The sequence below is a fragment of the Dama dama genome, chromosome 31, assembly GCF_033118175.1.
Source record: "Dama dama isolate Ldn47 chromosome 31, ASM3311817v1, whole genome shotgun sequence".
NCBI lineage: Eukaryota > Metazoa > Chordata > Mammalia > Artiodactyla > Cervidae > Dama > Dama dama.
In genome coordinates, this window is record NC_083711.1 from 50,051,584 (window position 1) to 50,066,988 (window position 15,405).

General features: G+C 38.1%; 1 non-coding gene across 1 annotated transcript; it reads left to right on the plus strand.

Annotated features, from left to right (window-relative positions):
* The first annotated feature begins 14,478 nt into the window (after positions 1-14,478).
* Positions 14,479-14,604, plus strand: LOC133050268 (small nucleolar RNA SNORA61). Its single transcript, XR_009691582.1, has one exon. It is a non-coding gene; the product is annotated as a small nucleolar RNA SNORA61 (small nucleolar RNA).
* Positions 14,605-15,405: the final 801 nt, after the last annotated feature.

Sequence of the window (15,405 nt, forward strand, 5' to 3'; positions counted from 1 at the left end):
GTTAAGGGGGGAACTGGCTTAGCTGGCCAAGGTTTGATTTTAGAACATGTTGAAGGTGAGGCTGTAAATGCCTCATTTTAGTGAAGCTGAGTAGCAGGCATTTGGAAATGGCAGTGTGGCCTGGTAGAAATAATGATTCTATGGTAAAATTGGCTGGCAGACGTAAAGGAGGATAATTTTAGAGGTGAAAATATGTGAGGTGGGACATGGTGAAGAAGAGGAGGGCCAAAGAAAGAAAAAGATCATGGGCAGGGGGCTTTGTTATCCTTGACAGTCTTTTGTTCTTCTATTGGTAAGAAGTTTGGTTGTTTCACTGAGGATGTCTTCCTGGCCAACTTGTAGCAGCTAGAAGTCACTGTTCTTGCTCTTGGACCCACTGCTCGTGTCATTTTGCCTAGGATATGGGGATTTGACAAATTGATTCTCGAGTAGCTTATCTCATTCATTGCCATTTTGCCACTAAAATTGAAAGTCTGCAATCTGATCTGCATGTTCCGGTAAACGTTCTGCCTTTACCTAGCAAAGTCTCTTGAAGTTAATCCTGAGAGGGAATATCCAAATACTGTTTTCCCATTTGAGTCTATGGCAATAAGCAGTAATGAAAACACAGTCTTTTGAATGGAGAAAAATGATCTGCACCCATGTTGGTATGTTCTCGGAATACTTCAATGCCTCCAAATCACTTTTGCTGTAATGTATTTCTTTATACTAATGGCTAGCTCAGTTGCAGCCATATGAAAAGTTTTTAATTTGGTTAAATTTATGCTTGGAGCTGTTGGAAGTTAGAGCTTTGCAGGGGTTTCTTCCCTCCTTTCATTGTAATTCTCGTGTGAATTTCTCCCCTGCAAAGTTATGCAGCTCTCCATCTGGCCATATTCATAAGCTATCTTTCTCACAGAACTTTGATAAAATGCATCAGCTTCTTTGGAGTCAGATTAGCATCTTGATCTGAGAGCTTTCCAGGCTCTTTCTGCTGACAGGAGTTGAAAACCTCATAAATAAAAATACTGCTTTTTTGCCTCTATGTTGTGATGGACTCTGTGGAAGAGAAAGACAATTAGATTTAAACATCTTTTCATTCGATGTTACATATACTCTCTTCATCCATGACTTGACACTAATGCCCTCTCTTCTAGTGTTATCTACCGTGAAGATTGTGTAATGGCCCTGGAAAGTTAAATAGCACCCTTCAAACTATCATTCGCTTCTTCTAACTATTCTAGAAATCTTCTCAGTGCAAGATGTGGATTCTTTGTGTGTCGTTATCAATTACTATCATTCTAAGTAAGGTAATGCTGAATTAATTTGTTTTCTCCTGAGAATTTTCATGTCCAAAAAATAGTCAATAGTAATTGATCTTCTGTTTTGAATAAAACACCATAATAAAGTCTACATATGTTAGACTGGAATTAGATACTCAAATCTATGTCTCTTGTTAACATAGGTTAATAATTTGTAGATGACATTTAAGCACATAAGGCAATTCTGGGACACAAAATTCAGACTTAGGTTCTGCTTAACTCGAGATACAACTGAATAAAATTCAGATGAAACTGAATTTGACTTTAGCATCATGTTGTGATTTTCCTACTTTTGTATTAAAATGATTTGGGGGGAGACGAGCTTATTACTATTATTAATATATCTATGATAAATTTGTTGATTATAATCATTTATATAATTTGAGAATAAGGTGGTTAGGGTCTGGAAGAGTACTCTGACTGTAAGCTTTGGAGAAATATCAGTCAGGACATCAGCATTGTGGCAGCATGAGGTGTTCATTTCAATCTACAATCAGTAAAATGTCCGTAACTCACCAAAAGTTCTGCTGCCCAACACACTCGGATGCTGGAAAATTCCACATATCCATATATCTAAAGGTGGGTGTATTGAAGCAAATGGAGGAGGAAAAACTGGGGGGACAGTGAAGGCAATGACTGTCATTGCACCCCTAGTGCACCCCTAGCCACAGCAGCTGAGCCGGCCAGCTCAGAGAACCCAGGATCAGGAGAAGACGCGATGCACATAATCTGGCTTCGTGGCCACAGCAGTGTCCATGGCCATGGAGAAGCGGACAGCAGCATCACGGCCTGTGACCCTACCCCTCCAGCTGGGGAAGCACCTGTGTCTCTGGCCCCCTGATCTGCAGTAGTGGCACTTGTGAACCTGACAAGCCCAGCGGTAGCAGAGACACCCTCGTCTTCGCCCCTTTCCGCCTGTGCGGTCAGAGGCCGCAACCCCAGTCAAGGGGGAAGCACCAGCCATCCCTGTGTTCCAGCAAGAGCTGCGGCATCAGCAGCAGCAGGGCACCGGAGACCCAGGAGGCACAGCGCCAGCAACAGGGGCCCTGGGCAATACCTCTGGCAGAGGTGGCAGATGATAGAAAGTGCTGATCTTAAATATGACCAGAGTCAGCTCAGGTTGGGGCTTCCCAGGTGGCGCTAGTGGTAAAGAACCTGTGCGCCAGTGCAGGAGACGTAAGAGATGTGGGTTCGATCCCTGAGTTGGGAAGATCCCCTGGAGGGGGAATGGCAACTCATTCCAATATTCTTGCCTGCAGAATTCCATGGACAGAGGAGCCTGGTGGGCTACAGTCCATGGGGTCACAAAGAGTCAGAAACGACTGAAGCGACTTATCACAGAACAGCGTAGCTCGGGTAAGAGAAACCAGAAATTTGCGCTATAGCACCAGGACTGAAACACAAAAGAAAGGCCTTTACTTACTAATGGTGAATTGTCAGAATCAAGTAAAAAAAGCTTTGCTTAAAGGAGAAATGTGTTTGTTACCGCAGATGCACCAGTAGGGGAACAACCATCAAGCACATGAAAAAACATGGTATCATGGTGTCACAAGACGATGTTATAACTCCATAAACTGAACTTAAAGTCATGGAATATTGTGATTGAACTAATAGAGAAATCACAAGAGCTGTTATGAAGAAACTCAGTGAGCTACAAAAGAACTCAGAAGGGAAGTCCAGTGAGCTTAGAAACAAAGATAATGAGTGGAAAAAATACTTGACCAAACAGATTTTCTCTATAAAAAGATTTTCTATAGATTTATATAGATTTTCTATAGAGATTTTCTCTATAAAAAGAAGCAAACTGAAATCTTGGAGCTGAAGAACTTGATAAATGAGTTGAAGAACACATTCAGAAGCATTGTAGGAGCAGACTATATGGAAGACAGAGTTAGTGAGCTCAAAGATAGAAATACAGAAATACAGTTAGAAGAGGAAAGAGAACTATGATATAAAAAATTGAGGAGATTCTGTGAGAACTATATGACTTCATTAGGAAGCTCAACATAAGAATAATTGGTATTACAAATGGAGAAGAGAGGGAGAAGGAAGCAGAGAGTTTATTTAAATAATAGTTGAGAATGTTCCAAACCTGGGGAAAGAACCAGATATATAAGTCCATGAAGCTTAGAGAACACCTGATTACCTCAACACAAAAAGACTTTATCAAAGACACATTGTACTAGAACAGTCAAAAGTGAGTGAGAAAGAATTCTAAAGACAGCAAGGGGAAAAGAACAGTGACCTACAAAGGAACCCTCATTAGGCTATCAGCAGATAGCTCAGCAGAAACCCTATAGGCCAGGATAGAGTTGAATGATATAGTAAAAATACTGAAAGATAATGTTCAGCAAGAATACTTTATCCAGCAAAGGTATTATCATATCTGAAGGAGAAATAAATGCTTTCTCAGACAAACAAAAGCTGAGGGAGTTCATCACCACTAGACCTGCCTTACAAGAAATATTGAAAGGAGCTCTCTTACCTGAAATGAAAAGGCAAAAGTAATGAAATTCTATATCCGAGTAGGCTGTTAAATACTTAATTATAGCATACAGGTTAAAGGCAAAGAAGTCAGTAAGAATAACTGTAGCAACTTCAGTTTGGTTATAAACTCACAAAGTAAAAAGGACTATTTTATTTATGAGAATTTATATACAAACTTCATAGTAATCACAAAACATAAATCTAGAGCACAGACACAAAACATAAAAAAAAAAAAAAGAACTGAGAAAACATCTTAGAAAACCACCAAACTAAAATGGCAGATAGAAACGTAAGAAAAAGAAAAATGGAGGTATAGAGCAACCAGGAAACAGAAGATAAAATGGCAGTGCTGTCTCATTCATCAACAGTTACTCCAAGTGTAGGTGGATTGAATTCATCAATCAGAAGCCACATAGTTACCGGCTGGATTAGGAAAAAAAACAAGACCCAGTGTTATTCTATCTCTGGGAGACTCAGTTCTGAAGACAAATATAGGATCAAAGAAAAGGAATGAAAGATTATACTACAAGCAAACAGCAGCCAGAAGGAAGTATGGTGTAGCCATACTTATGTCAGACCATCAAGCCAAAAATGGTAACAGGAGACAGATATTATATTATGATAAAGCCTTTAGCTTGACTAAGAAAAAAATAAGAGGAGACTCAGGTAAATAAAATCAAAAACTAAAGAAGAAAAAATTATAGTGCAAACCACAGAAATACAAAAAATTATAAGAGAATCCTATGAACAACTATACACCATCAAATTGAACAACCTAGAATAAATGGACAAATTCTTAGAATCATACCACCTTCTAAGACTGAATTGTGAGAAACAGAAAATCTTAATAGACTGATAATTAGTAAGGAAATTAAAACAGTAATCTAAAACTTCCCCCAAACCAAATGGCCAAAATTAGATGGGTTGGCAGGAAAATTCTAATGAACATTCAGAGAATAATTAATACCTGTCCTCAAACTCTTCCAAAAGCCTGAAGAGAAGGGAATACTTCCTAACATATTTTACAAAACCAGCATTCATACTGATACCAAAAGCAGACAAAAACAACACAAAATAGATAATTACAGGCCAATGTCTCTGATGAATATAGATGCAAAAAATCATTAACAAAATATTAACAAACTGAATACAGTAATACATCAAAAGGATCATAAACCATGGTCCAGTTGGACCTATTCCATGGATGCAAGGATGATGGTTCAATAGCCACAAATCAATCAACATGATACACCATATTAACAAAACAAAAAATAACGATCACACAAACATCTCAATAGATGCACTGAAAGCATCTGACAAGATTTAACAGCCATTTATGATAAAACTCAATAAAATGGGTATAGAAGGAATGCACCTCAATGTAAGAAGGTAATATATGACAACTCACAGCTAGCATCATACTCTTTGTTTAAAAAGCTGAAAGCTTTTCCTCTAGGATCAGGAACAAGACAAAGATGTCCATTAACCCTACTTTTATTCAACGTGGTATTGGAATTCCTAGCCACAGAAATCAGATAAGAAAAAGAAATAAAAAAAGGCAACTAAATTAGAAGGGTAGTAGTAAAACTGTCCCTCTTTGCCAATAACAGTACTATATATAGAAAACCATAAGTACTCCACCAAAAAACTATTAGAACTAATAAGCAAATTCAGTGAAGTTTTAGGTTATAAGATTAATACACAGAAATTTGTTGCATTTATATGCAGTAATAAAGGGCTATCAGAAAGAGAAGTCAAGAAAACAATTCATTTAAAATTGTATCAAAAGGAAAAAAAAAATACCTAGGAATAAATTTAACCAAGGAAGTGAAAGACCTGTACACTGAAAACTTACATTGTTGAAAGGAATTGAAGAAGAGACAAAGAAATGGAGAGATTTTCTGTGCTCATGGCTTGGAAGAATTAATATTGTTAAAATATTCATATCACCTAAAGCAATCTGCAGATTCAGTGTAATCCCTATCAAAATTCCAGGAACATTTTTCACAGAAATAAGACAAAAGACCCTAAAATTTGTAGGGAGTCACATAAGACCCCAAAGAGAAAAAAAGAACAAAGGTAAAAGTATCACACTCCCTGATTTCAAATTATTTTAAAAAGTTATAGTAATCAATACAACCTGGCATTGGCCAAAAAAAAAAAAAAATAGACACTGAAATCAATGGAACAGAGTTGAGATCCCAGAAATAAACCCATACAAATACAGGCAATTAATTTATAACACAGGAGCAAAGCACATACAATAGGGGAATGATAGTCTCTTCAATAGTGTTGAGGAAATCTAGACAGCCATATGCCAAAGAATGAAACTAAAGTACTCTCTCACACTAGGCACAAAAATCAACTCAAAATTGATTAAAAACTTGAAATAATAAAATTCCTAGAAGGAAACATAGGCAGTATGCTTTCTGACATTTTACCAATATCTTTCTCGTTGTCTTCTCAGTTGAGGGAAACAAAAGGGAAAATAAACAAATGAGACTACATGAAACTAAAAAACACTTCGGCACAGAGGAACCTATCAACAAAATGAAAAGTCAGCCTACTGAGTGGGGGAGTGTATTTACAAATGGTATATTTGGTAAAGGTTAATATCCAAAATATGTGAATAACTCACGTAACTCAATAACAAAAATGACAATTTGATTAAAAAAAAAACTGGCAGGGGGTTTGAATACAAGTGAACAACAGACACATGAAAAGATGATCAATATCACTAAAATTAGGAAAATTCAAATAAAAACCATAGTAAGATATCATCTTATGCCTGTTAGAATGGCTATTAATAAAATAGCAAGAAATTGCAAGTATTAGAGAGGGTATAGACAAGGAAACCCTCATACACTGTTGGTGGGAATGTAAATGAAATTGGTACAGCAAGTATGGTACACAGTATGGAGATTCCTCCCAGAATTAAGAAGAAAACTATCATATGATTCAGCTATTTCACTTCTGGGCCTTACCTTAAGAATATGAAAACACTAGTTTGAAAAGATATATGCATCCCTAAGGTTATTGCAGCAATATTTACAATAGCCAAGATATGAAAACAACCTAAGTGTGTATCAGTGGATGAGTGGATAAAGAAGATATATGTTATAACCAGTGTTACCTCAATTAAAAAAGTGTCTCTGAAGTAAAAAAGCTGAAGAGATTTAGGCAAAGAGGAGTGTGTAGTCTCAGAAACAAAAGTCTGAAGGACAACACAAAGAAAACTAGCAGATGTTGCCTGGAGTATAGTTTCTTGATCTGTTGAAAAAATATTTATAATTGAGTCATGAGGATGAATATGACTACTAATAATCAGACTCATTCAAGAAAGAGCTGATGGAGAGACGTGGAAAGGCTAGAAAAAATAATTTTGTGTCATTGAAGCATATTCAAATGTCTTGGGATAACTTGGAATTTTAAAGCTTTTCTGAAAATAGAGTTTTAAATATGATATTTGTCTCATTCACATTCTCAAGACTGACATATCTTACAAGCTACTTTCCACCTTTGCATTACTCCAATTTATCTTCCATACACTTTGAAAACATTTTAAAAATAAATTTTAGTAGAAAATAGTTTATTTTATTTTCTGAAGTGTGGAGAAATTTATGACTCATTGCCTTTATATATGAGGACTTCCTAAAGCTAAACTCTACTTTGGGGGAAAGCAATTGCCTAAGAAAACGGTTAAAATTTTAGGCCAGTTTTGATCAGCAATTTATGCTTGAGTTATGCTGCCTAGTGATAGAAAACCAAGAGTAAGTTTTCTTAAAATACCAGCTATGATTTCAGAAAACTGTCAGGCTCATCATGGTTTTATTATGGGAAAGAATCCTAATTGCAACAGAAATAAAAAATAGACAGGAGCCATATGGAACTTTACCCATTTGCTGCCAAGAAATTGTCTTCCGTTTTAAAAGCCAAAAACATCCAAGATGTATAGAGGAAAATAATTCTTTATATATGCAATGATGCATTTGACTGAATGGCATTGATTAGAAAGATGGAATGAGATGTTTGTTTTTAAGAAATTATTTAATGTGCTGGTTGTGAATTGAATTATCCCAAATGAATTTCCTGATCACAGAATTTTCATTTATTTTCAGTTAGCTTTAGATTTCCATTCATAAGCACACTTTAAACTAGCCCTTTACTTGTTAACTTCTACAAGATTGTGTGTATGAGTGTGGGGTGGAAGAGGAGTTTTTGTTTACACTGGAGAAAAGAGGGTGATTTTATACTTTTTAAGATGTATAAAGCATATATGAAATTAAGATGAAATAACTCGGCCCAGGTAACTTATGTTGGTTTGAAATCACAGTGTAAAACTGAACATTAGAATGAAGTGAATTTGAATCTTACTAAATTGCAAATGCAATTCCTGACGTGGAAACTATAGATTGAGGAACAAGTGGGTCATAGTTCCATGTGAGATGGTGGTGTTCATAGTGTACTAGACCTAAAAGAACGGAATCTCTGGGCAGGAGGGCTGAGCTTTATCTCTGAGGAGGGTACATCTTTTTATGCTAGAAAATGGAGGCTGAAGAAGAAGCCATGGAAACAAAAAAAAAAAAAAAAAGAAGAAGAAGAAGTCATGGAGCAAATGCACAGTTTTTTTCAGAAAACAGACCTGAGTAGCTATAGTCTGACTTAGTTCATATACCTGTTTGTTGTACGTGGTTGATGTGTTTTTATTTGTGTTGAGGTGTCATATGCCTGTAGAAAAGTCCACTTGTCATAATCACAAGTAAGTTTGGAGGCTACTGTATGAAAGGAGCATGGGTCTGTGGAGAAGTTAGAGAAAGTCTTGGTGAAGGGAAATCTTTGCCTGCTTTTAAGAAATAGAACTGAACGACTTATAAATGCATAGTAGAGAAAAAAGAAACAGCTTTACTTATACATGGTGGCCTATGCATTTTGCTTGAAAGCTTAAATTGTGGTTGCAGCCATCCCTGCTGCTCTGGTCCTTTTTTAGTAAATACTTTATTCAGCTGCATCTGATCTTAGTTGCAGCAGACACCATCTCCGATCTTTGTTGTGGCATGTGCTAGCTTTAGTTGTGGTATGGGAACACTTAGGTATGGTAGGTGGGCTCTAGTTCCCTAACCAGGAATGGAACCTGGCCCCTCTGCACTGGGAGGGCAGACTCTTAGACACTGGACAATCAGGGAAGTCCCTTCTGATGTCACTCTGACTTTCAAAGGGTTTGGGGAATTTATCACACTCATTTTGATGGCATTTTTCTTCTCTATAGTGAGTGGTTCTTGTTTTTCTTCCTTTCATCAAACAGGTTAAGGACACACCCACTCATCTATCTCTTCATTCTTTCTTTAGAGCCTAATAAAGGGCCTTGTTCTTTGTTTCTTATAAAGGCCCTTGTGCAAAACTCTTTTATTTAGGCATTCCTGAAGGCTCAGATGATAAAGAATCTGCCTGTGATGCAGGAGACTGGGTTTGTCCCTGGGTAGGGAAGATCCCCTTGAGAAGCAAATGGTTACCCAGTCCAGAACTCTTGTCTGGAGAATTCCATGGACAGAGGAGCCTGGTGGCTACAATCTACAGGATCGCAAAGAGTCCGACGTGACTGAATGACTCATACTTCAGTTTCTCATGACTTCTCAGAGATAGTTAGTCTCATGATACCTTGAGCAATGGGCTTCCCTGGTGGTTCAGACAATAAAGAATCTTCCTGGAATGTGGGAGACCTAGGTTTGATTCCTGAGTCTGAATGCTTCCCTAGAGAAGGAAATGGCTACCTACTTCAGTATTCTTGCCTGGAGAATCCCCTGGACAGAGGAGCCTGGTGGGATACAGTTCATGGAGTCGCAAGGAGTTGGACATGACTGAGTGACTAACACACATACACACCCCTTGAACAATGCTGTTTAATTCAGTATCCTAGACCATCTCTGGAGAAGGAACTGGCAACCCACTCCAGTATTCTTCCCTGGAGAATCCCAGGGACTGGGGAGCCTGGTGGGCTGCCGTCTATGGGGTTGCACAGAATCGGACACAACTGAAGTGACTTAGCAGCAGCAGCAGCAACAGACCATGTCTTGCAGCAAGAGTTGCAGATGATCCCGCATGGTATGGAATACATGTATGGTCTCTTACCTTAGGATGAGCTCCCTGCCCATCCGGTGAGAGCTTCTAGGAGTGAATATGGGGTCGATTAGCTCTCTTTGGTGCCCTAGGGAAGATCTTCTACTCCACCCATGGAAGAAAGAAATGCTAAAAATGCTTGAGGGATAGGTTTGCTGAACTGACTGTTCCCAAGTCTCCTTTTCTCTCTGTTCTCCAGTTAGTGGTTCTATAAGAATAAATGTGTATGTTTGTGTGAGTGACTCACACATCCTAATATAAAACTTTATAGAAATGAATTTCAGTGTTTTTTTTTTTTTTTTTAACACAAGACTGCATCAAAGAAAGAGAAACACTCTTGAGCTATTGACAGGCTTTCACCACTTATTATGTGAGAAAGGAAATGTCAGTAACTTAAAAGTAGTTTTAAGATCAATGTGTTTGAGCTTTTCTAATTTTAAAATTCTTTACAAAGTCTTGTCAAAAAGGTTATGTAATGGCAACAGGGAGGCTGGAACTTCTCGGAGCAATGGGAACTTTCTTTGTTTCCTCTGAGAGCAAAAGATATAGAAGTGGAGCCTTATTCTGGGGAGACCACCCCCCCCCCCCCACTACCACCCTAGCACGGGTATGTGTCTGTTAGTTATGTGCAGTTATTGCTTTTTAGGAGCTACTGCTCTGACTTACAGGAAAAAAAAGACTGGGTTACAGCCATGTATTTGCAAGAGCCACAGTGAAATAATTGGTGAGGCAAAGGTGGTAAATAAACCAATTGGTGGGGTAGTTCAGGCCTAAATAGGCTTTCTGCTGAGGTGACCTGAAGTTGCCCTAATTCTTCCTTTGTTCCAGCTGTATAGATTGGCTTAGAAATGCGGTAGAAGGTTGACATGTCAGACTGTGACTGTATTCTGTCCCTGGAATAACCAAGGATGTTTTAGAAGATCAATCTGCTCTCTCCAGGAGGGCTCCACTGAAGTACAGGACCATAGTCTTTTGGGGAACGTTCCTGTGAAAATGGACATGGTTTCATTTTGGTTTCATTAGCTCTTGCTGCAGAGAAGATGATGGATAAACTTAGTTACTTGCAGCTTCTCTTGTTAAGGGTTTTATCCATTTCTTTTCAATGTAGAGGAATATGGGAGCCTAAATGTGATTGCTGAGATTTGTCATTTTCAGCAGCTCAGGGATCTCCCTGAAATAAACTATAGGCATCTGCTTTCAACACTCATGTCTATAAAACCACAAGTGAGAGGGAAATGTGTGAACTTTCAAACCCCAGACATCGCTGCATTTAAAAAGAATTGTTGCTATGACTGTCGAAATATTTTCCTCCTAAGTCTCTGTTTATGCTTTGTGTGTGTATGTGTGTTTGCTCTGGTGTATTTCACCTATTCAAGAATTCTGAATTCAAGAATTTTGCATGTGATTAGTGTAAAATGAAAAACTTAGCCAAATATCCTAACATACACATTGTTTATAGAAATTAAAATATACATACTCCCATTTTTATGAAAATTTTTTACCTTAAAGCAATTTTAAGAAAAATCCATCTTTTTGTCTGCTTTGTTGTTCCAAGTCTGCCTTATAAAAATTATGACTTTTTAAAAAAGATGTGACACTCTTAAAATGAGATAAAGTAAAATTCGGAAGTACCCAAAGTTTCTTTTCATTTTATTAAGCAGTGACTGTAGTGAAAGTTTCCCTGGAATGCGTCTGAAGGGAGCAGTTCTATAGGAAGCCAGTGATGTCTCTTAACCTTCTTTGGCCTTTGTTTCCTTTCTTACAGATCTGGAGACATGGGAACGATCTCTATGGTCCCTTCCCTGTCAGCCCCTTCAGCCCCAAACACTGTATTTCACTTTCTCTGCTATGCACACAACTCTAGCCGACATTCCTTTGGGAAGGACACTTGCAGTGTGTAGCTGTTTTCAAATAGTATTCAAGAGAGAGAAAACTGTGAGGTGGCAGATCTAGCATTTTCAAACTTTAAAGCTCAACTGAGAAGAAAAGAATTCATCCAGAGAAGTATATAAGCTCCATTTGACTAAATCTGCGCGCTTTCCACACACTTCCATTAGGGAAGGGGCGGACGCATCTCTGATGGTCGCGGTTGACAGTCTTGATTGAACAATATTTTGACTTGCGCTTCAGAGTTCCCTCATCATCTCCATCTATGTCGATGGGTAGCTCTTGAAGTACAGCAGCTGTGCCATCTGTTTCAAATATTATTTCAGCCCTCACTGTTTTGGGATAAATTTCATAAAGTATATTGCATACACACACATTTAATTGAACAAACGAGAAGCCCTTCCAGTCTAAAAAAGCTTCCTAAATGACAAGAAGTGTCCAATTTCCATTCAAATGGTTACTCCGGGGCTTTAAAATGTGTGAATTCATCTAACAGAGGCTGGTGGTGTATTTTGAGGCAGATGGCTTGATTCTGTGAAGAAAAAAATTAACCGGATTTTACTATCAATCTTATTTTTTTTTGGCAAAAGACTGACATAATAAAGATGTGTATTACTGAGAATGCTTTTTAATAATGATTCTACCTTATGTTTTCCCCCAAGAACATGGTTAACTGACTAGGAAAATCTATTTAGAGATTTTATGTTTATCTATAATGATCAGCTTAGGAAAAAAAAAAAAGAAGCCCACTAACAAAACTGCTGAAATACAAAAGGAACATAATGCTCTACAACTTTCTAAAGGAGTCCAAGAGGAAAGGAATGCTCAAGTTAATCTGCTTGTTCTCTTGCTAAATAGTTGTGGAATCAGTAAGTTGACTACTTTGAAGGAAGATGAAGGGATTTCATTTCCTGTGGGAATATCTTTTTTTTTTTCATTTATTTTTATTAGTTGGAGGCTAATTACTTTACAATATTGTAGTGGTTTTTGTCATACATTGACATGAATCAGCCATGGATTTACATGTGTTCCCCATCCCGATCCCCCCTCCCGCCTCCCTCCCCATCCCATCCCTCTGGGTCTTCCCAGTGCACCAGCCCCGAGCACTTGTCTCATGCATCCAGCCTGGGCTGGTGATCTGTTTCACCCTTGATAGTATACTTGTTTCAATGCTGTTCTCTCAGAACATCCTACCCTCGCCTTCTCCCACGGAATCCAAAAGTCTGTTCTGTACATCTGTGTCTCTTTTTCTGTTTTGCATATAGGGTTATTGTTACCATCTTTCTAAATTCCATATATATGTGTTAGTATACTGTATTGGTCTTTATCTTTCTGGCTTACTTCACTCTGTATAATGGGCTCCAGTTTCATCCATCTCATTAGAACTGATTCAAATGAATTCTTTTTAATGGCTGAGTAATATTCCATTGAGTATATGTACCACAGCTTCCTTATCCATTCATCTGCTGATGGGCATCTAGGTTGCTTCCATGTCCTGGCTATTATAAACAGTGCTGCGATGAACATTGGGGTGCACGTGTCTCTTTCAGATCTAGTTTCCTCGGTGTGTATACTCAGAAGTGGGATTGCTGGGTCATATGGCAGCTCTAATTCCAGTTTTTAAAGGAATCTCCACACTGTTCTCCATAGTGGCTGTACTAGTTTGCATTCCCACCAACAGTGTAAGAGGGTTCCCTTTTCTCCACACCCTCTCCAGCATTTATTGCTTGTAGACTTTTGGATAGCCGCCATTCTGACTGGCGTGTAATGGTACCTCATTGGGGTTTTGATTTGCATTTCTCTGATAATGAGTGATGTTGAGCATCTTTTCATGTGTTTGTTAGCCATCTGTATGTCTTCTTTGGAGAAATGTCTGTTTAGTTCTTTGGCCCATTTTTGATTGGGTCATTTATTTTTCTGGAATTGAGCTGCAGGAATTGCTTGTATATTTTTGAGATTAATCCTTTGTCTGTTGCTTTGTTTGCTATTATTTTCTCCCATTCTTAGGGCTGTCTTTTCACCTTGCTTATAGTTTCCTTTGTTGTGCAAAAGCTTTTAAGTTTCATTAGGTCCCATTTGTTTATTTTTGCTTTTATTTCCAATATTCTGGGAGGTGGGTCATAGAGGATCCTGCTGTGATTTATGTTGGAGAGTGTTTTGCTTATATTCTCCTCTAGGAGTTTTATAGTTTCTGGTCTTACATTTAGATCTTTAATCCATTTTGAGTTTATTTTTGTGTATGGTGTTAGAAAGTGTTCTAGTTTCATTCTTCTACAAGTGGTTGACCAGTTTTCCCAGCACCACTTGTTAAAGAGGTTGTCTTTTTTCCATTGTATATCCTTGCCTCCTTTTTTGAAGATAAGGTGTCCATAGGTACGTGGATTTATCTCTGGTCTTTCTATTGTGTTCCATTGATCTATATTTCTGTCTTTGTGCCAGTACCATACTGTCTTGATGACTGTGGCTTTGCAGTAGAGCCTGAAGTCAGGCAGGTTGATTCCTCCAGTTCCATTCTTCTGAATATCTTTAGAGGATATCTTCAGTAGGTGTTTCAGATGTCATGTCCAAGGCACTTGGTATATTTAATATCAGAAGTTTTAGAGATGAGTCATTGAAATGATCATGTGTACTCTCAAATTTAGACTCATGTCAGCACATGTCAAAATTATGTCAAAAGTTCTGTGTTCTAACCCTCCAGTTCCCTTTCCCATTGGATCTAAACCCTGGTCTTGGTGGTCGTAAAAGGAGGAATAGTAGTACTGAAACTGTGCTTGTAGTGTGTGCTGCATTGCATGTGGGATAGTTTCAGACAAGGTTGAAAAAAAAAAGTTCTGTGTTCTAAAGGTCGTTTCAAGTTTTGCTTGCTTTATGAACATTATAGTTTCCCCCTACCAAATCTACTTGGCTTTTCTTCCATTAGTAGTTTGCAGAATTGACTGAGTTCTTGGTTAGTTCCTGATTGATTTTAACTAATCACGTGTCTCCTCCCTCTTAGAAATGATTGGTCAGCAGCCTTGGCCTAAGCCAATCAACCCTTTGCTTCCTTTGGTATCAATTATTAGCTTAGGGCTAAGCATATGACTTAAGTTGTCCCAATCAGTCTGAAAGAAAAAGTATTTCTTTGATAACTTGGAAAAGGTGCTTTCTTCCTTCTGGTAGACATGGATAGAAAAGCATATAGCCATTATTGCTACTGACAACTTCTTGGAACCATAAAGAAAGCCGACCTTAGGATGAAGTGAACAGTACAGATAGTAGCATGAAATGTAGGAAGAGCTTTGATAACATGTGAGGCTTTGAGTCCGTTGCTCTAAAGTCTACTGTGCCTCTGGACTCCCCTGGTGTTAGCCAAAGCTCATGGTTAGAACCGTTTTTATTCTTCACGCCCATTGGAGTGAGTCTTTTTTTAAGTGTAAAGATTTTGTGTTTTCTTTTTCAATTGTGTGTAACATAGGCAACGAATGTTATTTTAAGGAATTGCACATGTTGTGAATCCTTCCACAGCCAATCACATTAGCTCCTCCAAACTTTGAGTCATAATCCTCAACAGATCTTTAGAAAATGACTTGCTTAATCTACCATTGCCATGTCTGTCCACAATTCTTTTAGCTGGGTT